This window comes from Phocoena phocoena, chromosome X (genome assembly GCF_963924675.1).
Source record: "Phocoena phocoena chromosome X, mPhoPho1.1, whole genome shotgun sequence".
Lineage (NCBI taxonomy): Eukaryota > Metazoa > Chordata > Mammalia > Artiodactyla > Phocoenidae > Phocoena > Phocoena phocoena.
In genome coordinates this window covers 38566569-38591380 of record NC_089240.1, presented here as the reverse complement: position 1 = coordinate 38591380, position 24812 = coordinate 38566569, and the positions used below count along the sequence as shown (strand labels likewise).

At 41.0% G+C, this 24812-nt stretch overlaps 1 protein-coding gene and 1 pseudogene across 1 annotated transcript in view; one reads left to right on the top strand and one right to left on the bottom strand.

Moving 5' to 3' along the window:
* Positions 1–24812, top strand: part of MAOB (monoamine oxidase B) — a 113800-nt gene that overhangs the window by 16828 nt on the left and 72160 nt on the right. The gene's annotated exons all lie outside the window — the stretch shown is intronic.
* On the bottom strand, positions 19287–19587 carry LOC136142976 (non-histone chromosomal protein HMG-14 pseudogene; annotated as a pseudogene).

Here is a 24812-nt window from a genome sequence, read left to right as displayed (position 1 = left end):
AGATGGAGCGTGGAAACACATTGAAACTTTTATTTCTCTCACACTGTTACTTGTCTGGTTGAGTATTGTTTCCTCTGTCTGGCATCTGAGCCTTGTGGTACAGCACAGTATAAGGGTGTTTGGGTCCTATAACCTGTTATTTAACTAATACTGTTTTCTAGAAGAGTTCCCACTAAGATTTTTCAGCTTCTCGTGCTATGTGTTAACCAGGCATTTTAAACCATCGCTTCTCATCACTCCCATGATCCCACCGTTTCATGCTTCCCTCCTCCTTCTCTAGCTGCTCCTTCAGCCTCCTGTGCCAGCACCTACACGCTTCACCTCCAGTGTTCCCTGTTTTGAGAAATAGAATCACCTTCAGACCAGTTTTCAAGTCAAGACCCTTGACACTGGTAGCAGACATTGGAGGGATCCCACCATCTCCCCTCGGCACCCATTCCCACATACAGGGACCTACGGCTACTGAGTGTGGCAAGTCTATGCCTGAGGGCTTTCTCTGGCCACTGGAACCCATAAGGGCTTCCACTCAGGACAGGCCAGCAGTGGGGCGGGGTTAATGCCCCCAGGAACAGCCGTCTTCCTAAGACTGACATGATCAATCAATCCCCTCTTAGTTGGAATCACTAAGGCATGTTCTGCACAGCCTCCCAGAGGTCTCGAGTGGGATCAAGCCCCAGTTGCCCACAATAACAGCTGCTAGATGCTGTGTCTTTACTGCCTACCTTCCCTTCCTTGTTTCATCTCCCCAGAGTCCTACCGGGGCTTCTTTTAGGTCACCTCCCAAATAAACTAGTGGCATCCAACTCCTTGTTTCAGGGTCTGCTTTTGGATATTAGATACTTTCTTCTTTTCTTATTCCTAAAGTCCTAGTTGCAAAATATAGCTTGGATCTGTCCACCTCACCGTCTCCGTGTCCCTCCAGACCTGGGGTTCCACACGTGGGACCGCTATAGTTCTGAGTCTGCTCGTTTAAGTCCCGTCATTTGGTCCAGCCCTTCTCCAGTCCACTCTTTTTCTTTTTCCTTTTTTTTTACTGTGGAAAAAATATATATATAATGTAAAATTTACCATTTTAAGTGTACAATTCAGTAGCAGTAAGTACATCTGTATTGTTGTGCAGCCATCACCACCATCCATCTCCAGAATTTTGTCATCAACCTAAATTGAAACTCTGTCCCCATTCCTCTCTCCCCTCAACCCCTGGTAACCTCCATACTACTTCCTGCCTCTATGAATTTGACTACTCGGGAACTTCATATAAGTGGAATCATACACTATCTGTCCTTTTGTGTCTGTCTTCTTTCACTTGGCGTAATGTCCTCAAGGTTCATCCATCCAGTCCTTTCTTACACTAAAGGAAGAATAATTTGTTTTTAGTGGGGAAAGCACAAATTTGATGTTTCTAAGTTACAAAAATTTATTGTCAGAAGTGATGTAAACAAAGTTGTTCAAAGACAAAAGCTAACTACCCATCGGCCTTTATCCCATCCCAACCCTTCTGAGGTGACTTGTGTTGACAGCCTGGCATGTATCCTTCCAGACTTTTCTCCTGGAAGGATAATCTTTCTAAAATATAAATCTCATGAGGTTACTCGTGTGCTTCAGACCCTTCAGCAACCTTCCATTAAACCCAAGATCAAGTCCAAAATGATGACTGTGGCCCAGACACACTGCAGACCTGAGCCCTCCCTACAATGGAAGCCCAATCTCCCATGACTTCTTCTGTTCACTGCTTAGCCACACTGGCCCACTTTCAACTTCTCAAATAATCTACCATGTTCTCTATGGTCTCTGGCCTTTGCACTTGCTCTTCATGTGGATCTCTTCCTAGCTCTCCTACTGTTACTGAAAGTGGGGTCTGGCTGCTCACCTCTCGAAAGCCAATAAAGAGGTAAGGTTGGTGGAAAGGAAAGTTTGCTTTATGTCGGAGGCCGGCAAGCAGGGGTGGGAGGGAAGGGCAGAGTCCTGTCCAAAGGCCGACTCCCCCGCCACTGACAATCAGGGGGCAAGAACTTTTATAAGCCGAGGGAGGGGGCCACATGCAGAAACAGCACAGTCAGCTCTGACAGTCATCTTGAAATTGGTCATGCGGTGGTCTGACCAGTGTGGTCTTGATTGTTTTAAGTACGGTTAGTCTTTAGTTCCAAGGTCGGTTTGTTCATATATCTTTGAGGCCAGCTCTCAGAATTGTGGCTGCTTATGTCATGGCTCCAGTCTGGTCATCATGTAGTTAACTTCTTCCACCTGTTGGGGGTTTGGTATCTATAAGACAGCTCAAAAAATATGGCTCTGAATATTATCTATAGCCCTTGAGGAGGAACTTAAAGGTCCTTGACTATTTTTAATGACTAAACTATTATTAGTTAGTCTTGTTGGACTGTTTTCCTTTGTTTCTGCATTTTCTCACTTCTCTGATTAAACTTATTCTTTGGCTAAAGTTTTTCCACAGACAAAAGGCAGGTCGAGGACATGGGGGTCATGGACCATGGGGTCCTGCTCCGTTTTCCTCCTTCCTACCTACGACTTTGGTGACTCTTGATCATCTTTCAGAGTTTATTTTAAAACTTACTTTTTAGGGGGAGGGTCTCCTTATCTGATAGCTTTTCCCGCAAACTACACTGCACCCCCAGTTCTTCCTTCCTATGGCACCTTGTTTTATACCTTTCCTGCCCTCCCTGGGATAAACTCCAGGAGTGCAGACACTCTGTCTTTTTCACCACCTAGCACAGTGCTTGCACCTAATAAGTTCACAGTAAATATTGATTGGCTAATTAAGCCTTTCTTTGAGAACCAAATTTAGAACTTTGGGTTTTAAATTTCATTTGGACCCCTCTGTGTTATCCCTCTTTTCTGAGTTACTTTAATGTAGTTATTATGATGGGTTAGTAACTTTTTTTCCCAAATAACAGGGTTGATTTTTTTTTCAGTTATACATATATGTGTATCTATTCTTTTTCAAGTTCTTTTCCCATTTAGGTTATTACAGAATATTGAGCAGAGTTCCCTGTGCTAGATAGTAGGTCCTTGTTGGTTCTCTATTTGAAATATAGCAGTCTGTACGTGTCAGTCCCAAACTCCCAATCTATCCCTCACCCCATCCTTCCCCCTGTAACTATAAGTTCATTCTCTTAAGTCTGTGAGTCTGTTTCTGTTTTATAGACAAATTCATTTGTATCATTTTTTTAGATTCCTCACATAAGCGCTATCATATGATGTTTGTCTTTCTCTGTCTGACTTCACTTAGTATGATAATCTCCAGGTCCATCCATGTTGCTGCAAATGGCATTATTTCATTCTTTTTAATGGCTAAATAATATTCCATTCTATACATGTACCACATCTTCTTTATCAATTCATCTGTCGATGGACATTTAAGTTGCTTCCATGTCTTGACTATTGTAAACAGTGCTGCAATGAACATTGGGGTGCATGTATCCTTTTGAACCATGGTTTTCTCTGTATATGTGCCCAGGAGTGGGATTGCTGGAACATATGGTAGTTCTATTTTTAGTTTCTTAAGGACCCTCCATACTGTTCTCCATAGTGGCTGTACCAATTTACATTCCCACCAGTGGTGTAGGAGGGTTCCCTTTACTCACACCCTCTCCAGCATTTATTGTTCGTAGACTTTTTGATGATGGCCATTCTGACTGGTGTGAGGTGATACCTCAGTGTAGTTCTGATTTGCATTTCTCTAATGATTAGGGATGTTGAGCATCTTTTCATGTGCCTCTTGGTCATCTGTATGTCTTTTTGGGAGAAATGTCTGTTTAGCTCTTCTGATGATTGGTTAGTAACTATTAAACCACCTAGTTGGCTGCCAAAATTATATTTTTAATGAAGGGAATGTCCTCGTTTTCCCCGAGTCTTCTTGTCCCATTTTCAACATCCATGTGCTCAGCACTTATTTGATGACAGCTATGACTCTAATCTACCATAATATAGGCCACAGTCCCTTATCTGCAATTCCCAAACACCCAGAGCTCTGAAAATTGAAAGTATTTTCAGGAGCTTTCAGTAAGAGCTGACCAGAACCGATGTGTCTGGTTTGCTATTAGTCATATGTTTTACTGCAGACATAATAATGCAGGTGATCTCAGAGTGGTTGTCCCAGTTGTCATTAGGACTATTACATAATATACACCTACGTACTGTTTTGTCACTCTAAAATCTGAAAAATTCGAAGTTCTGAAATGCATTTGGTTCCCAGAGTTTCAGAGCAGGCCCATCTTTAAAAATATAAACTAGGGGGCTTCCCTGGTGGTGCAGTGGTTAAGAATCTGCCTGCCAATGCAGGGGACACGGGTTTGAGCCCTGGTCTGGGAAGATCTCACGTGCTGCAGAGCAGCTAAGCCCGTGCGCCACAACTACTGAGCCTGGGCTCTAGAGCCCTCATGCCACAACTGCTGAGCCCGTGTGCCACAACTACTGAAGCCCTCCCACGGGCCTAGAGCCTGTGCTCCGCAACAAGAGAAGCCACTGCAATGAAAAGCCTGTGCATAGTAACGAAGAGTAGCCCCCCCTCGCCGCAACTAGAGAAAGTTCTCATGCAGGAACAAAGACCCAATGCAGCCAAAAATAAATAATAAATAAATTAATTAAAAATATATATATAAACTAGGAGGATGGTATACTTTGGAAAATATAATACCAAAAATGAAACAGTCATACGTTTATTCTGTTCGTGAGGTTTTAGTTTGTTAGTTGGTGGGTTTTTGCTAAGGAACACAATTAGTTCATCGTTCTCAGAAACGACCTGAGTATTCCCACCAAACTTTTCAGCAAGAATTCAACATGTAGGAGTACCAACAAAGTTTCCAATCTTAAGCTTTCAGTACTTTGGTGGCAGTGCTTCCATGGCGTCTGCTGTTCTGTCCCTCTGAGTAGGGCCATCATGCTAACTGAACCCCAGAGGACAGTAGGGTTCCCGACTCACCAAAACTTGGCTGACTCTGGAACCTTCCATCTGCTAGTCTCTGCCAGCTCTAGTGTCCCTGCTCTGATCCCCTGAAGCCCTTGCTGCTGTTTCCATGGACTGGACACGCTGCAGTCGCGCCATCCACAGCACTGCACTGGGAGGTGCTCCTTCTACACCTGTAGGCTGAGGTCTCGGAATCCTCTGGTTGGAACCCCCAGGGAAGACAGTGGCTCCAGAGACCCCTGCTCCAAAGGCCACCATATTTCCCATGCAGCCTGGTATGTAAAGATGGGCTGTAGCTATTATGGCAGTTGAAGGAAACTCGGCATTATTTGTAAAACCGAGTCAACAAAATCTAATTCTAAATCTATTTCTCTGTGTCTGTGTTTTTTCTTTTAATAACTTGACCAATTATCATCATTCTAGATCTTTCTAGTGGGGCAAGATATGGCTATTGTTTGAGAAAGGAAGAAAGGGTAGCATGTATCTTGGCTTGGGTTCCCCTAGAAGCTGACCCTAAGACAGAATGTGAGTGCAAGTCATTTATTTGGGAAGTGATCCCAGCAAACCCCAGAGGGGTTTGGAAGCCTAGAGGAGGTAAGGAAGTCAAAAAGGATGAATTTTCAAGCTTGTTTCCATTGTGAGTGACTGGAGCTCGATCCTGCTGGGGACCCCGGGGGAGACAGTGGAGGATACTCCTCATTTATCCCCACTGAGTTGTGAGGCAGAGTCAGTCAGGGGCTTAAGTAGAAACGAATGAGGAGGGGACGTGGGGGGGGGGCATGGACAACACCTGTTACAACATCTTTCATTAAAACCTCAACATAACTTTAAAAAGGAATGATAATAATTGTAAACCTTATCGAGTTCTAAAATTTCATCTTCTTAAAGGTTTTAGATGACAGCTTCGTTGATATATACAATTCATATACCATACAATTCACTCACTTCCAGTGTACAGTGTAATGGTTTTTAATATATTCACAGGGTTGTGTAATCATGACCCCAATGTAACTTCTGAGTTTTTTTGGCCCCACAAAAGGAAACCCTGCACCCATTTGCAGTCATTCTCCATTCCCCATCACCACCACCACCATCACTACCTGCCTACCCTCAGCCCCTGGCAACCACTAATCTACTTTCTATCTCTAGACATTTGCTTGTTCTGAACATTTCATATAGATGGAATCATACCATAAATGACTTTTATGTCTGGCTTCTTTCACTCAGCATAATGTTTTCAAGGCTTATCCACATTGTAGCATGTATGAATACTTCATTCCTTTTTATAGCTGAATAATATTTCATTGTATGGATAGACCACATTTTGTTTATCTCTTCATTAGTTGATGGACATTTGGGTTGTTTCCACTTAGGGGCTATCGTGGATAGTGATAGTGCTGCTATGAACATTCATGTACAAATTTCTGTGTGGACATACGTTTTCATTTCTCTTGGTTAGATACCTAGGAGTGGAATCGCTGGGTCATATGGTAACTCTATGCTTAACCTTTTGAGAATCATCTTCCTAAGATTTTTAAAAATTTATATAATATATATAATTTATAATGTATATAATTTAACATATATATAACATATATATATTATATATATAACGTGTTAACTTCTGCTGTACAGCAAAGTGATTCAGTTATATATTCTTTTTCATATTCTTTTCCATTATGGTTTATCACAGGATATTGAGTATATTTCTCTGTGCTGTATATACAGTAGGACCTTGTTGTTTATCCATTCTATGTATAATAGTTTGCCTCTGCTAATCCCAAACTCCCAATCCATCCCTCCCCTACCCCCCTTGGCAACCACAAGTCTGTTCTCTGTACCTAAGATTTTAAAATGTCATCTTCAGTGATTTTCTGGATACCACGTAGTGTGGATGCACCTAGAAAGATGGTATTTTGTGTTGCCTTCTGGGAAGAGAAGTTGACTGTATTAGTCCAGGAAACTGGAAGGAGACAGGAGGGGCTTGGCCAGCTAAACTGCCTGCTTCTCCCGTATGCTTTTCCCAGATGGTTGGGACTGGAAGAGATAGATCCTTGGGGCAAAATGCCCCAACATTCACAGGAAAACCCTGACCAAAGAAAATACTTACTGGTGTATTTAAGTATATGCTTATATATAAAATGTGTATATTTACATGAATATATTTATGTGTATGTTTAACATGTAATAAGTATTTTCCTTAGTAGCAATTTTCCTATGAACGTTGGGGCATTTTAGTTGGCCTGTGAGCCTGGAATACAGATCTTGATGCCAAATTCAGTCCCTTAATGGGTGAGCGATAATTGCATTGTATTCGTCAGTTTAGAAAGCACAATATAAACAATGTCATTAAGTTCCAAAATGTACAGGGTAATCTAATAAAGATGTATTGGTGGTGTTCAAAGAAAAAGCAATTAAGGGAAACAGCTCCTGAGCCTTGAAAAAATAATGTACATCCTTCGCTCTTTTCCCCACTGTCATCATTAGGTTGTAATTGAAGTAAATTTCATAAAATTTCAAGTAGTTGAGTTTATTTTTATTAGATTTGATATACAGCTTTGGGAAAGCACTTTTGTCAATTTACTTGCATACAATTTTTTTCTGAAATAGGGAAGGTTAGTGACAATATAAAGGCAGATAGACTGATTTATAGAGAAGTTTTGCAATTATGTGATTCTAAGTGCTTAATTTTAGGTCTCTAAAAAGTACAAATTTATAACAAAAAGTCAATCATTTATACAGTGAATCCTGGAAATAGCCCAGTAAATGAAACTACTCATCACAACTAATAAATTTTTTTGACTAATTCTGGATGAATTATTTTCATAAGTTTATTTTTAAGTCTTATCATCCAAAGACAACCACTCTTAACATTTGGGTATATTTTATTTCAGCCTTTTTTCATGCATTTGTTTGTTTTCTCTGTGTGTGTGTCACACATTTATATTTATAGTCATAGAACAAACACAATTTTATATCTTTTCACCTGATATTAAAACATAAGCATTTTCCACATTATTACAGTCTTTATGAACACAATTTAATATCAAATAAGCTTACCATAGCTTACTTAACTGATACCAGATCATTGGACATTATGTATTATGTGTGTTCACTGTTACTATAAATGACACTGCACTAAAGATCTTTAGGAATGATATTTTTTTCCACATTTGATATTATTTCTTGGAATTGAATCAGAAAGTAATAATTTCCGATTTAAAGATATGGATACTTTAAAGTTTTTGACAGATACTGCCAAATTGCTTCTCTCAAATGTTTTACCAATTACTATTCTAGCCAGCTTTGTTTCATCACATTGTTGACAGCCTTTAATATCATCCTTTTTTTACAATCTTTCTCAGATTGCAAGTGAAAATGGTATTTCTCAGTTTCTCAAATTGAGAGGTGAAAATGGTTGTTTTTAATTACTAGAAAGTTGAACATTTTTCTTGTGTGTATTAGTCAATTACATTTTCTGGGAAGGCTAATTTTATTTCTTTTTTTTCTTCATTTGTGGTTAGAATCTGGGGTGGAATCTATTCTTCTTTTTGAATAAACCAGTATTTACATATATGTTTCTTGGTTACAGTTAAAAACTTTAACCAAGATGTTTAAATGCTCTTTGAGAACGATTATGCCCTTCTAATGCAGGTAGTCTTCTGTGAGCTTCTCGACCCCTTCCAACGTACAGATTTCACACCCAGGTGTCTGGCCAAAAGCCACGGGATGATTCTGATACTGCAATTAAAATGGTTTAGTCCAATAAGTAGACTTCCTTGAACATGTTTTCCTTGTGGTATTATTCTATGCAAAACTTGTATTGTGATTCTACTACTTTTACAAACCCCCAGCGGAACGTAGCAGTTTCAAACTTCACCTGTGCTAAGATGACTCCCAAATCACTATGTATTTCCAGCCAAGGTCAACAGATGGGAAAATAGATAACTATTGGCTTTGTAGTTGGGTCAGTTATGAGAGACAGAAGGAACTGGGGAAGTGTGAAATACAGACGGACATAGTAAGACTAAGCTAAGAACATACATGGAGACCCACACAAGAATATACACAGAGTAGAGGAGCCCCAGAAATAGACTCATTGAATCAAACAGAAATTCAGCTGGACAAGGGGACACAGAAGAACAGAACATCACAGCATAACTTTCTAGATTGAGAATTTTGTTACTAAAGGCTGTTAAATGTATTCTTGCAATTGTGGGTGTAAGTGTTGACATTGGCATTTTCAGTTCCATTTGCTCCTTTGTCTAGGAGGAATTTGTCAAGGATCAGAGGACCCCCAGGTCTGGATTACACCTCCTTTTAACAAGATGGAAGCCACCTCTAATGAGAGGTGGTTTCACCTTTCAACTTGGAATGCAGATTGGTATTACAACTTGGTGCTATGCACAAAGCTTGGGAGTACAGAGTTTGTTTAAGGTACTTAAACACACACACACATACACACACACACACAGTTTCAGCTAGAGCATAATATTAAAACACATTTAATGTATAAGAAACTTCTGTAAGTAGCTGGTACAACATAGACCAGGTACCTTTCTGTTGCACAACCTAATGGTGCAGGCTTAATATTTAAATGCCCCAGAGGAATTCATAATTAACAAAGCCTTTAAAAAACCTTTTTAAAATATCAGATGCTCAAGTGATCTTCGGCTGAGGAAATAGTTTAGTTTTCTGATGGGTGCCCAGACTATGTTATTGATTAAAGGAAACTCTGTAGCCTTTAGATGTGAGGCAGGCAGGTTGTGGAGCTGACATTGTACTGTTGATATTTGGAGACCTGTATGAATCCTTCTCCAGGTGGAAGACTCCATTTCTATGTTGACACTTTTTTCCTTGCAAATTTTTTGGAATAAGTTTGTAATTAAAAAGATATTTGGAACAGAAAAGTTGGGGTTGAAAATTTTAAAGGGCACTTGTGATCAAATGGTCACACTGACATTAAAATAAGTTTTGTGATACATCAGATTTTGAGTAGATATGCATTCTGATGAACCCACTAGAGTAAGTTCTTTGCAAAATGAGCCCCTGTTCATTCTTTGCAGCTGAACTAGTTGACTTGTCTGAGTTGTTTCATGCCAGCAACAAATATTTATTGAGGCTGTCTACATGTCAGATATTCTCCCAGGTTCTGGGAAAAAAGTAGGAAACAAAACAACTAAGACCCTGCCCTCACAGAGCTTATAATCTAGTGAGGAGGATCACACAGTAAATAACCAATAAATCAACCAAATAAATACCTACCTACATACATACATACAAAGTACTACCAGTGGCAAGTAATCCATGAAAAATAAAATAGATGGTGTGATGGAGCAGAGTCAGGGAATACCTCTTCCTTAGAGGTGAGGTATAAGCTGAGATCAGAGATGTTGAACATGTAAATATCAGGGAAAAGGGTATTACGGGAGATGGGAACAATTGATGCAAAGCACCTATGGTGGGAACAACTTTAAAGTGTTCAAGGAAGAGAAGGAAAATCAGCATGGCTGGAGTGGGATGAAGTGGGTACTAAGGCAAGATACGTAGGCACGAGTGAATTCATATGTGGCCCTGTAGGTTAAGTAATGAGGTGGGATTACCTCTTTGCAATGTAAGTCTTTGGAAGATTTGAAACAGGGAAATGTCTTGAATTTGATTTTGCTTTAAAGGATATTCTACCCTATGTAAATTGAAAACAGAGAAGTAAGAGTGGAAGCAGTTGCAGTTGCAAGGCTATTGCAATAGTCCAAAGGAGAGATGCTTTCATCTTAGACCAAGGTAGTAGCAGTATGGGTTCTAAGAAATGGTTGTATTCAGGGAGAGTTGACTTACTGATGTATTGATTGGAGGGTGGAGTGGCCAGGGGGAAAAAAGAACAAGGATAATTCCTGGATTTGGGCCTGAACAACTGGGTGAAGTGTGGTACCATTACTGAGGTGGGAAAGACTGCAGAAGAACTGGTTTGGTGGAGGGGACTCAAGACCTCTGTTTGAGATATGTTAAGTTTGAGATGATTATTAAATAGCTGAAGGCACAATTAAGAAGGCAATTTCTATATCAAGCTTGAAGCTTCAAGTCTATAAGATTGAGTGAGATCACCCAAGAATGATTAAAAAAAAAGAGAGAGAGATCCAAGATCTGAGTCTTGGGGCTCTCCAACATTTAAAAGCTGGGAAGAGGAGAAAATCCAGCAAAGGAGTCTGAGAAGAAGCAGAGTTAGAGAGGAAGAAACCCAAGGAAGTGTGTGGCCCAGAAACAAGTGAAGACAGTGGGTCAAGAAGGAGGACAAGGGAGTTCCCCGGTGGCCTAGTGGTTAGGATTCTTGGCTTTCACTGCCTTGGCCCAGGTTCGATCCCTGGTCGGGGAACTGAGATCCCGCAAGCTGCATGGCGCGGCCAAAAAAAGAGACATTAAGGCAGATCCTACAGACATTGTAAAGAGAGAGAGAGAGAATAAGAAGGAGGACAAGAGGGGAAGCTGCTAAGAGAACAATTAAACTAAGGACCCAGACCGGACCACTGGGTTGAAAATCACTGACATCCTTGAAAATCACTGACATCCTTGACAAGAGTAGTCTAGGTGGAATGGTAGGGATGAAAGCCTGACTGAAGTGAAGTGGAGAAATAGAGGCAATGGGTGAAGATAACTCTTTGAAGAAGTATTATGAAGAGATGCAGAGGGAAGGGGTTGCAGCTAAAAGGAGATATTGGGCCAGTTAGGTTTTTTGAAGATGAGAGATACCAGAGCAGGTTTGTGTGTCGATGACAGTGATCCAGGAGACAGGGAGAAATTGATGATGCAGGAAAGAAAGTATATGATTAGAGGATCAAAGCCCTGGGGGGAATAGGATCCAAAGAGAGTGGCGAGGGTTTACTTCCTTAAAGAAGTCACTTCACTTAAGTCATAAGACGTAAAGAAAGCAGCACATGCAGGCATAGGTGAAGGTATGTAGCTGGATTTATTATGGAAAGATGATATTTTTATTTTCTCAATAAAAAATGAAGCAGAGTCATCAGTCGAAGAGGGCTGGGGGCAGGGGAGGTGGTGTCATGGAAGTTGAAGAAGAAAAGGCATGAAATAGCCATTTTGGACAGTGGGAAATTACATACTACGGTTCAAAAACATTATTCATTTAATTGCGTGAAGGTATCTGTCAAATACAATAGTCTTAATTTTAGAAAAGAGATATTAAAATATTCTTCCCGAGGATGATTAATCAAAAGATAGCTGCTGGGCTTCCCTGGTGGCGCAGTGGTTGAGAGTCCGCCTGCCGATGCAGGGGACACGGGTTCGTGCCCCGGTCCGGGAAGATCCCACATGCCGCGGAGCGGCTGGGCCCGTGAGTCATGGCCGCTGAGCCTGCGCGTCCGGAGCCTGTGCTCCGCAACGGGAGAGGCCACAACAGTGAGAGGCCCGCGTACCGCAAAAAAAAAAAAAACAAAAGATAGCTGCTTAGATTGCTCCAAGTCCATGATAAAAATGTTATCAACAGAGAAAAAATTGCTTTACCTCTTCTCTGCTATGGTCAGTGGGCATTTGTCCAATCTATGATACAATTTATCCATTTGTTTTAAGTTAAAAAGAAGGTGGTTTAAGACCCAGTCATTTTTTGTGTGATGCACAGTTTGAAGAAATAATAAAACCTGGGATGTTATGCCAATATTGTAAGACGTGGGTCTGTAGATAAATCATCTATACTGAATCAAAGGTTGATGAGACATGCTATAAAAAGGCTTGAGTTGCCAATAAGTATTTGTGGGGAGGTGGAACTTAAGGAAGCAGAGGCATGATTAATTCCCTGGCAAGGCCCAGCCTGCCTATCACTATATGACAACAGCAGGCCCAATATATGCAAGTAGTTTTGCACACATAATCTTTGTTTCAACTCTGCCTGCAAGGTACATCCCTGTTTTACAGATTGGAATTAGGAGGAGTTCAGAAGTTATTTGCCCAAGATTCCACAGTGCCTAAGAGGCAAAGTGGGGTCAGAACCTCATTCTTCCAATTTCAAAGCCAAATACTTCCTAAGATGTTGGATCCATTCATTGAACAGATATTTGTTGAGTATATACCATGCAACAGGCAATGTTCTAAGAGCCTTATATATTTTGCCTCAATTTCTTTTCACAACTACTTGATGAGGTAGGGAGTAAATACTTCCACTCTTTACAGGTCAGGAACTTGAGGTTTAAAGGAGGGGATAAATTTAATCACCTAACCAATGGTAGACCCTGAATATGAGAGATGTCTAATTTTTCAGAAAGATGAATGTTTCCTTTTTGAAGTGATACAAAGCCAATTTCACACAAGGAATTAATTAAGACAATTGGATTGGTAAGGGTTGGGGCCCACTGCTCAGAATGAAATCTAGATATTCTGACTAAAAGCACCTCAATTTGTTTTTGATTTGGGGTAACTGAGTAGATGTCCTAAAGTGAATGAGGAAACTGGATCCCAGCTACAGATACCCCTGAAATAATTTGCCCAGACAGCAACAGATATTCTGTTTTTCTATACATTTTGGCACTAGTGTTCATTTTTGTGTGGCAGGTCCTCTTCTGATATTAACCTAACAACTGAGTCCAGGACCTCTCACTGAGATTTAGAGTGATCCTTTTTTACTCTTTCTGAGAGTATAATTTTCCCTAAAAAGAATTGAACCTAATGAACATACAAGTAACTTCATCTGAGTTCCATTTGAGGCCCTGTCTGCACAAACATTGACAGCTTGTTTTGACTTTCCGGAAGCCTTTTATCAAACCACAAGGTGGCTTTTGGCCAGACATGGAGAGCTTTCAACCCATCTCCAAACAGTTGGTATGAAATAACAGGAAAAGCCTCTTTCCAAAAATAATTTGAGTGAAAAGTTTAAAATTATAGAGCTCCCAAAATATTCTTGGGGATTTAGATGCAAATTCTGCCTCAGCCTACTTTCTCCTGGCCCACCATGTTCTCCTCATTTCTTTCTTTTTTTTTTTTTTTTTTTTTTGCGGTACGCGGGCCTCTCACTGTTGTGGCCTCTCCCGTTGTGGAGCACAGGCTCCGGACGCGCAGGCTCAGCGGCCACGGCTCACGGGCCCAGCCGCTCTGCGGCATGTGGGATCTTCCCAGACCAGGGCACGAACCCATGTCCCCTGCATTGGCAGGAAGACTCTCAACCACTGTGCCACCAGGGAAGCCCTGGTCTCCTCATTCTTACTGTAGGTGCTCTAATAAGGGGTAAATTATTCATTGCTATGGTAACTGTGACTCAGGGCTCATAACACACCTTGGGGGAGACAGTTGGGTAGGGCAGATTGTCTAGAGCCTGAGCTATATTTGGGGGGATGAGATGGTATTAAGTGAAATTTTCGCAGGAGAACAAAGGCCTGGAAACACTAAACAGTGTGGGATATGGAAAGAACCACAGGGAGAGGGGATTCAATATTGCCAGAGTATAAGGTACAGGGTGGGGAGCAGAAGGATAAAGCTAGAAAAGTTGGCAGAGGTGAAGTCATGCTGGATCTTTAGGGCATTAAGGGTAAGATGGGACAAGGGATCAGGAAAACTCAAGGATAAATTCTAGGTTTCAGACACAGACTCGTGGGCAAATAACTGGGCCTAAGTTACGAGTCAGAAAAAAACCTGGGAAAATGGATAGGATATGGTCATTCATCAGTTTCAGGTTTGTCAGTTATCCCTACATTGTAAATATAATGAAAACTAGGGATTTCCTTACTGGTTTGATGAAGAGCCCTGCTTTGGAACAGGAAGAGCTGCCATCTTTGAAGCCATGCAAGGAGCTGACGAATCAGTAAGAACCCAAGAAAACGGTGACCTCTGCTGAAGCCGTATCCCTATTAATGAGATGAGGTCCAGATAGCTTAGAGCAGAGGTTCTAAACTGGTAAGCCCATGGGCCTTCCTGCAGCACTGCATGTCTTGAAAGAAGAAGAAAGAGGGAAACTTTTAGTTTCTTACACTGTTGTTTCACCATTTTTCACTTGGTGGAACTAAGTACACTTCCAGCCTTCCCAGGAAGCTCCCTTTCCAAATATGCATATTACAGTCACCCTCGTCCCACCCCTGTGGTGCCTTGCCTGTTAGGCTTCGTTCTCTTCTAGAAGCACGTTAGGCTTGGATATCAACTCCTTGATAACATGCAGCTTAAGGACAGTAGTGTGGTTGAGAATGTTTGATATGTAGGGAGGAAGAGAGGAGGGGTTTTTTTTTGAGAGGGGATTCTGTGACCAACCCATCACCAGTTGTAGCCACAATGGCTACAAATTGACCAAATGGACCAGTAGTTGCTTTAGGTAGTATTTCCCAAAATATGTAAGGAGACATTTCTGCCCTTGAGAAAATCACTTCCATCTCCTGTCCCCCAATAAGTTATAGAGACTAAGAAATTATGTAAATAGTATATAGTATCTCCTGATGGAGGTATGCAATACGTCCAGCTGGATAGAAACCAGTTTAACTTTTTGTGTGTGTGTGTTTATTTTTATTTTATTTTACAGCAGCTTGGTAACATTACTAACAACCATTGTTGATACAGAAAATGTCAGCAAACATTTGTACTTAAACAATGCTTCATTCATCTTTTTTTTTTTTTTTTTGGCTGTGTTGGGTCTTTGTTGCTGCGCAGGCTTTTTCTAGTTGCGGCGAGTGGGGGCTACTCTTCGTTGCAGCGCACGGGCTTCTCATTGCAGTGGCTTCTCTTGTTGTGGAGCACGGGCTCTAGGTGCGCAGGCTTCAGTAGTTGTGGTGCACGGGCTTCAGTAGTTGTGGCGCGTGGGCTTCAGTAGTAGTGGTGCATGGGCTCTAGAGCGAGCGCAGGCTCAGTAGTTGTGGCGTACGGACTTAGTTGCTCCACGGCATGTGGGATCTTCCCGGACCAGGGCTCGAACCCGTGTCCTCTGCATTGGCAGGCAGATTCTTAACCACTGTGCCACCAGGGAGGCCCCATTCATCTTTAAGTTGGGCAAACCTTAAGTATTTTGCAATTAAAAATATATATAATCTAAGAAAACCCACCTATTATTTCAAATAATCATCTTCATAATTTTGATTTTATAGCCATTTAAAAAAATTGATATATAATTGACATATTAGCTTTAGGTGTACAACATAAAGATTCAATATTTGTATATACTGTGAAATGATCACCACAATATGTCTAGTTAACATACATCACCACACATAGTTACAAAAATTTTTTTTCTTTGGATGAGAATTTTTAAGGTCTACTCTCTTAGCAACTTTCAAATATACAATACAGTCTGATTAACTATGGTCACCATGTTGTACATTACATCCCCATGACTTATTTTATAACTGGAAGTTTGTACCTTTTGACCACCCGATTTAACTTTTTTTTTCCAGAATTTTTTATTGTGAGAATTTTCAAGGAATTATACACTCATATACCTACCAAGTAGATTGTACAGTTAACATTTTTGCTATATTTGCTTTGTTCCGTATTATCCATCTATCCATCCCTCTCTTTATCTATCAATCCCTCTTTTTTTTGATGCATTTCAGAGGAAGCCACAGACATCGGGACCTCCTGCCTCTAATTACCTTAGCACGCCTATCCTTAACCAGCTTTGTTTGCATTTGCATTTTCTTGTCGTACAACAAGCAGAAAAATCACGTGGTTTTTTTGGGTTTTTGTTTTGTTTTTATCACAATGCTTTTATTATAACAAAATTCACATGTTTTTTATTAACACCTATTGATGTCACTCAAATTTCATGCTCCGCAGGGCAGACTTTGGGCTAATGCTTTGGAGTTATGAAGACACCACCTATGTAATGAAATTCCAGGTTAATTAAAATTGTTGTCCTGTCTCATGTAGATTAATCACAGAATGGAAAGGGGGTTAATCATTCAGTTTACAGATGGGGAAAGTGAGGCCCAGAAAGGTGGGGACTCTTGTTCAAGGTCATAAAGCCCATTAGACCTATTTGGAATAGAGCTTTTCTACAGAATGACAATGTTCTGCCTTGTCCTTGAATGAGGCTATGTTTCCTTTTACTCTGGTCCTTGCACACCGCTGACTGCCTTGGTCTTTGGCTCACAAGGGTGTTTCAGCAGCAAAGTAAAACTCCTGGGCCAGGCTCCAAACTAGGCTCCCAAATGACTGCTTTGTAACTTCATTTCTTCCAGTTACTTGTCACATCTCATCCAGATTTCTTTTCCTTGGCAATGTCCACATTTTATCCTGTTCTTCTAGAATTCCAAATTAATCATCTCATTTTTGGTGAAAGGAGATGTTGAAATGAAGAAGTGTTCAAAGTATTCTACAGCAGGCCTGTGACCCTCTTCTGGGCATTTGTAACACCCAGCTCTTTCAGAGACTAAGATCTAGGGAGTGGGTGAGCCAAAGGGGGAATGGATCTCTCCTATTTTATATTCTACCTTAAAGATGTTTGTGGTTCTAAAAATCATGTTGGTAAAATAAATAAATAAAAATCATGTCGGTAATCCATAGGAGGGCAGAGATATTTCACCCTTAAATCACAGTCAAGGAAACTATTGTAGCATCATATGATTATTTTCGATACTTAAAAAACAGTATTCTTAAAGGAGTGTGTTTATTTATATATATTCCATTGAATTTCCAAAAGGTGAATTAAACGATTAGTTTTATATAACAATTTTTAAAATGAAGACTATAACACACAAATTTGGGAAAGACAAGGCTGTAATTGCTGGGTTTGCCTCCTTTTTTTTTTTTGCAGTACGCGGGCCTCTCACTGTTGTGCCGCACGCGTAGGCTCAGCGGCCATGGCTCACGGGCCCAGCCGCTCCGCGGCACGTGGGATCTTCCCGGACTGGGGCACGAACCCGTGTCCCCTGCATCGGCAGGCAGACTCTCAACCACTGCGCCACCAGGGAAGCCCTGGGTTTGTCTCCTTTTTTCATGGGAGACCATACTGAGGTCAAGTGGAAACAAATTTTGTCTACCATGAGTATAATACACGAAAGAGAACCCACTTTCACACAACAAAAAAAAAAAGACAAGAGCTTGGCTACGAAACGAGGCTCATTATGATTGCTGACATTTTAGGGAAATGCAGTAACTTACATGTAAAGCGTGATGAAACAATTTTTATGGTTTTAAATGTATTTTGAAAGGCCTTGGAAGGCAGTCTCATTGTAGTATCTCAGAAGCAGCCGCATCTGGAGAAAGGTTTCTATGGCAACTCATGAAAGCTTGATGTTTTTTTTCTCCTTTTCAAGAGCATAAATCATCACATGGCCTGAGGCTTCAGCAAAGGTCTTCTTTATTTTAGAAGCTATTGCCATTTGTTTTTGTGTTGTATATTTTGACTAAGAGAAAACAGAGCAAAGGGCTTCCAAGAGGGCTTGGAGTCTTTTTCATATCTGGGGGCAAGATGTGAATAACGTAATTCTAGACTTTGCTTCTCAGTGATCAAAGTGATAGTACATACACATTGATACGTTTGGTTTATATCATGTGTTATTTCAGTTTTCAGGAAAGTTGTGATCGGTGCGTTCTCAGGAAAGAGTTAGCCTGGACTTGAGGAGGAACTGTTTGGCCAAAGCACCTTTTTTTTTTTTTTCATAATTGAGATTTTATTGGTTGTTTTGAGGATCGGTTCACAGACATTTCAATTTGTACACAATTCTCAACATACGTACCAAAAACCTAAAAAATCATGTAGTTGAGATTCTTTTCTGAACAGTTATTCCAGTGACTTTCCAGCTTAAAATTTGGGGGCAAATTTTCCTTCACAGGATATCAAGTACCAATATCTTCAAATATTGATATGCTGTTACATTGTAAGTCCCACGAATTCACAATTTAATATCACATACACTACCTACTCAATCGTTCACAGCACATTAACAGTTACTAGAACTGGACTACCACGACCAAAGATGTTACAGAGTGCACAAAAATCTGCCCAGGAGAGCCAAGACCAAGGGGTGAGTGGTTTGCTTTAGGAAACAATTCTACCAAAAACCACATCGGAAGAGAAGTAATCTAAAGTGTTTAAGACATTAAATGCACAACTGACTCCAAACTGCCATTTAGTATGCTTTGTATTATAGGATATAAAAGCTACCCTCCATCTGTGGAAGGTTAAGCTGACACACAAGACAATCAAAGCCTCCCATATTTAATATCCCACTATTTTCTGGTTGTACCAAAAAATAAACAACCAGCAAGTGATTTCACCTCTTAAAAAAAAGCATTTACACTTAAAAAATGGGATGAGGTGGGATTCCTTCCTTTTTAAAAATGTTTCTAGAGCTACTAAAAAGCTTGCATTTACAAAATAGTTGATAAAAATATTCCCCTGGATTGTACAAGGGAAACAGGGACCACTGATAGGACCAGGTGTGTGATATTAATCAGACTTGGCCTCTTTCTCTCCTGCTTCTTCAGAAGCTGGGCTCTCCTCATTTTTAGTTTTTCCATTTTCTGCAGGTCTTTATAGTTTCTTGGTTAGCCACTTCAGCCTGTTTTCCCTTTGCTCCCCTTTTCCCTTTTGTTTGCACTTTTTTGTCGGAAGATTTATCCTTTCCTGCCGCCTTTTTTGGCTTCGTTTCCACTTTTGCAGGAGCCGGTTTAGCTGACAACCTCGCCGATCTCCTCTTGGGCTCCTCCTTCGCCGCCCCCTCGGCGGAGCTGACCTTCCTCTTGCGCATCGTGGCGGCGGGGCGGGCGCGTGCCGGGTGCCTGCGGGCCGCGGCGCGCCGAGAGCCTTCGCGAAGCTGGGCTGCCTGGTCGCTGCCGCTCCTCCCGCCGCCCGAGCTGCTGCGACCCGCGGCGGGGGCGGTAGGAGAACCGGATGGAACCGGATTGGGGGCCCGCCCCCTCCTCCCCCCGCGTCCCCCAGCAGCGAGCTCCCATTCCCCGTCGGCCGGGCCGCCCCCCGCCCCCGCCCATTGGCTACGGGGCCCACCGCGCCGCGGCCCGGGCCCCGAATAGGTGAGGCGGGCCGTCACTCGACCACTGAGCCCCGCCCCCGCTCTCGGCGCCCCTACCCGCCCGCCGTCTGGCGGGGCCCCAGACCCAGGAGAGGGGGGCGGGGCCCAAAGCACCTCTTAATGAGTAGTTCAATGGCGGTATCCTAGAGGGCACTGCGGCGCTCTAAATGTCTTCAGATCTCCCTGTAAATGTCTTGGTCCCAGGGTTTTGGGCACTGACAGACTCCAGGTGGTTTTTATCAATATAGTCTTTCCAAGAAAGTTAATAAAGAAATATTCTATTTTTAAAACTCGGCATGCTTTGAGAATTTTTTTTAACAACATTGGCCCTTGTATGTTACAGGAAGTAATGTGAGTAATGAAGAACACACAGTTCACAAAAACAGAGCCGGATTTTAGACCGAGCTCTGCCATCGCTAGTTGTGTAACGCTGAGCAAGCTCTTGAATCTCTCCCAGACTCCATTTTCTAATCTGAAAAATAGGAATAACAGTGAGAGCCTGAAAGGCTTATTGTTAAGAACTTAATGTGTGTGAATATTGGAAACTGTAGTGCTGTGGAAATACAAGATGGTTATTATAATTGGTTAGCTGGCTTTCTTTCCAGCTCTTTTTCTTTGAAAAAGTCAAGGGTATCCCTTTACCATTTCCGGTGTGACGAGAAGAAATCAGTTTCAACGTGTGTCAATATTTTAGTTTCCTATACTATATTAAATATATCATGTTTATATAGACACCATTTCAGCCATTTGTTTATTTCTTGACTAAGTAATTAAATGTCATCTTTGCTGCAGGGTATTAAATGAATACATTCAACAAACATGTAAGTGCCAACTGTGTACTAGCATCGAGGACACAGACTAGATAATTAAATTCTTATCATTCAGGAAATAAGTTTTCTGAGTTTCAAGGCCACGGCATAAGCTTCAGGCTGATGCCATGAAAGGGGTTGTAATCCAGCCCACACTGCTAGCCAAGCACCGATGTGAGCTGCATTCACCCAAAGAAAAGATGCCTTTTTGAAATTCACCTGCCATGAGTGTGTGCCTTTGTTACGGAGTCCAAGCTCGCTCTGCTCACCGCTCAACTGGCCAATAAATCGGGAGACAAGGTGTTGAGGCAAAGGAATAGCGACTTTATTCAGAAAGCCAGCAAACCAAGAAGATGGCAGACTAGTGTCACAAAAGAAACATCTTATGGGGTCTGGATGCCAGTTTCTCTTATAGAACAAAGAGGGGGAGGAGGTGAGGAAGTAAGGTTAAAAGGCCGTTTGCAAATATCACCTGGAATGGCCAGCCTCAGGGAGGGAATGTGTTAATTTCTTCTTTCTTGCAGCCATTCACAGGTGGACAGGGTCAGGATGTTTCCTTGAACAAAGGCACTTTGGTTTAACATTCACAGAGAGGGGCAGGGTTCCCTGAGGCAGGCCATTATGTATAGACCTGTCCTTTTAGGGAACAAAAGCAATGGGAAGCAAAGGTTAAAGTAAAAGAAACAGATCCAGCATGCAGTCAGTTTTTGTTCTTCCCTGTAACACCTTCTTGTCATTTCCACAAAGGTATGGAATGTGCTAGCAGTGACCCTGATGTTTATGTGGTTCGTGATGTTCTATGGAAGGTGTTCAGTGTTTCACCCTTTAGTAAAGGCTGCTGGCCATGTTTGTTATCTGGAGTCAGATTGTCTGGATTTGAATACTGGCTCTGCCATTGGCCAGCTGTGTGACCTTGGGTATATTACTTGACCTCTCTGTGCTTCTCTTTTTACATCTGCCCACTTCATAGAGTTGTTAGGAGGATAAATTCTTATATGTAAAACATTTGGAATAAAATGTACCTGTTTTCAGTGATATCTTTACCTGCCTCTACTCTGTGTTGAAGAGTTCAACAATCAACGTCTGAATTCTACCTACAAATGCCGCTTTCCTTTAATGAATTTAATCTCAGATTGGTGATATTTTTCTTTTTCCCCAGACCCTTTTGTTTGTGTGTGCATGTTTGTGTTAAATAACTGGAAAGGCATTCTCTGTAGAGACATCAAAGAATTCCAGTTCTTTGATCAGAAGGTCACTTGGTTGTTTCTAGAATTTTCGCATAAAACCATTTGCTTTGTCAGAAGTGACAGAGGTGATGAGGGCTGTTTGCATACTTTGGGCTTTTATCCTTTCTGAGGGAGTGCTATTTATATGGTTTACCAGTGTTATAAGGGTTGAGATGCTTTGAGGTACAGTGAATTTTTTTTCTCAGTTTCGGTTAACACGATACTTTTTTTTGGTAACTTTAAACTGAGAAAAAGTCTTTATGTAATATTGAAGTACTGATGTTTCATAATGTTTTCAAAACAATTAACTTTGCATTTGAAAATGCTGACAAATTCTGTTAAAGATCAGGTTTTGATAGGAAGGACATGAGACATATCGACAAAGCAAGAAGAGGCCCCTTTGTTACCTGCACTGTGTACTTTTCAGTCTCCTACAGTATGTTACTCTTCGGCCCTTTTCCGTGGCACAAAACTGGAAGCACATAATGTTAATAAAGCTGCAAACCACTGATGTTTAGGTATTTTAAATAACTTGAGTGTCTAATCCAAATTGAAGTATCCAAATAATTTAATTGAAATAGTCATCACTTTGATGAAACATTTTCCAAGTGAATTACCTGGGAAGGGAGATGAAATATTTTGATCATTTCATGGCATTAGGCTTTAGTCTACCATTGGTAAGGTGCGCCATGCTTTGCTTATCCATCCGAAGGAGACTCCCTGAGCCAAAATACTAGGGATCCTGCACCATTTAGAGGTAACAAATGAGATGATCTTATCAAGGGCCTGTCAGGGACACATAGGGGCTCCCTCTGAAGTTGCCAAATGATCATTGTGAAATGATCCTGCATGTTAAACTCAAGTTTAATTAGCTTTTTAAAAGTAGGAAGTCATTATACCCTTGTTTCTAACTTAGTTGCAAAAATTAAATATCTGTTTAAGAGAAAAACTGATATTTTAAGATTCTTCTATTTAGATGGAGAGCAGAATGTTTTAAAACACTTTGCATCAAACAGTGTATAGATTACTGCATTTAAAATTTTTCCTTTTTGGTCCGTGGGTGGTGGCTAAGAGTTCAGGTTTGGGGCTGAACCCTGACCCTGCCATTTACTAATTGTATAATCTACGGCAAGTCAGTGAATGTCTCCAAACCTCCAGTTTTTCTTTTTAAAATGAGGATGATAATACCTCTCAGCACTGTGGTGAAAATCCGATGTGCATTATGTATGAAATGCTGTTTCTTCACACAGCAAAGCAATCCTCAATGCTTTATGATGGTGGCTGCTGTTACTGTGGGGTTTTTTTTTTAGCTGTTATTGCATTGTGTCAGGAAATGATTGCCTGTTTCAACTGTGCCAATTACACTGTCTAGTGTTCTTAAGGCAAATGTAATTCTGCTACTTTATGATTTTTTTTCACAATAGTATTGCATTTTAAAATTCCCAGACTTCCCAGAGAATGTACCATCTCTCATATTTTTGTTCTATGGCAAAATGTGTTAAAAGTTCCAAATGGGGCTTCCCTGGTGGCGCAGTGGTTAGGAATCCCCCAGCCAATGCAGGGGACAGGGGTTCGAGCCCTGGTCCGGGAAGATCCCACGGAGCAACTAAGCCCGTGCACCACAACTACTGAGCCTGCGCTCTGGAGCCCGCAAGCCACAACTGCTGAGCCCACGTGCCATAACTACTGAAGCCTGCACGCCTGCAGAGCCCGTGCTCTGCAACAAGAGAAGCCACCGCAATGAGAAGCCCGCGCACCGCAACGAAGAGTGGCCGCCGCTCGCCACAACTAGAGAAAGCCCTCGCCCAGCAACAAAGACCCAACTCAGCCAAAAATAAACAAATAGATAAATTTATTTAAAAAAAGAGTTCCAAATGACTGACATAAACATGAACTCTTGGGAAACAACCCTGTGGTAAGCTGGGGCGCTTCTGGATACTTAGTTGTTTGCTTATTCTTTGCTTAATCAAACCATCAGTCCTTTTGCCAGTCTCATCACTAAGGAATCCCTTGAGATCTTAACAATCTTATTTTATTTATAAAAAAAGTTTTATTGAAGTATAGTTGATTTAGAATGTTTTGTTGATTTGCAATGTTGTGTTAATTTCTGCTGTCCAGCAAAGTGATTCCGTTATACATATATACACATTCTATTTTTTAATATTCTTTTCCATTACGGTTTATCATAGGATATTGAATATAGTTCTCTGTGCTCTACAGTAGGACCTTGTTGTTTATACATCTCAACAGTCTTAATCAGATCCGGGCCAGACTCTAACTCCTCAGTTTCTTCTTCAGTTTCCTAAAATTCCCTCCTCCTAAATTTGCAGGGGCTTTCTTAAGCCATTGGTATTTGCGTCAATTATTTTTCAAATCAGTTTTTGTCAGTTGATATCCAACAAGCATGAGTGAGACAAGTTGTGAGGTATTTCTAACAACATATTCTCGTATTGCCCTATTTAAAGATATTTTTGTAATTTCTATTTATGCCTTTTGAAGGCACATGAGCATAAAGAGCTCTATTCAATGATTTGATAAGACCCTGGCTTGTTTTAGTAAATGTTTCTGTTTAGCATCAGATACTATTGGGTAACTGCACTTACCCAGTAGTACCTTTTGTGGAATATAAAATGCTAGTGTATATGAGTGATGTTGTGTTTCGTTCTGAGCCCTTTTGTTTAAGCCTCAACATGCTCAGCAAGTGTATCTGAATTCCATGATAGCAGCTGTTACTATGGCTGCATGTTATTTCATATTTCATTTGTTGAACTGATGCTTGATAAGAGAAACAGCGTTGAATCATCCGCAATTTTGACTCTAAATAGAAAGGTTTTCTCTCTCTCTTTGTTTTTTCCTTATAAAGGTAAAATTAGGAAACTGGAGTTAAAAATCCAAGCCCTGTATTTCT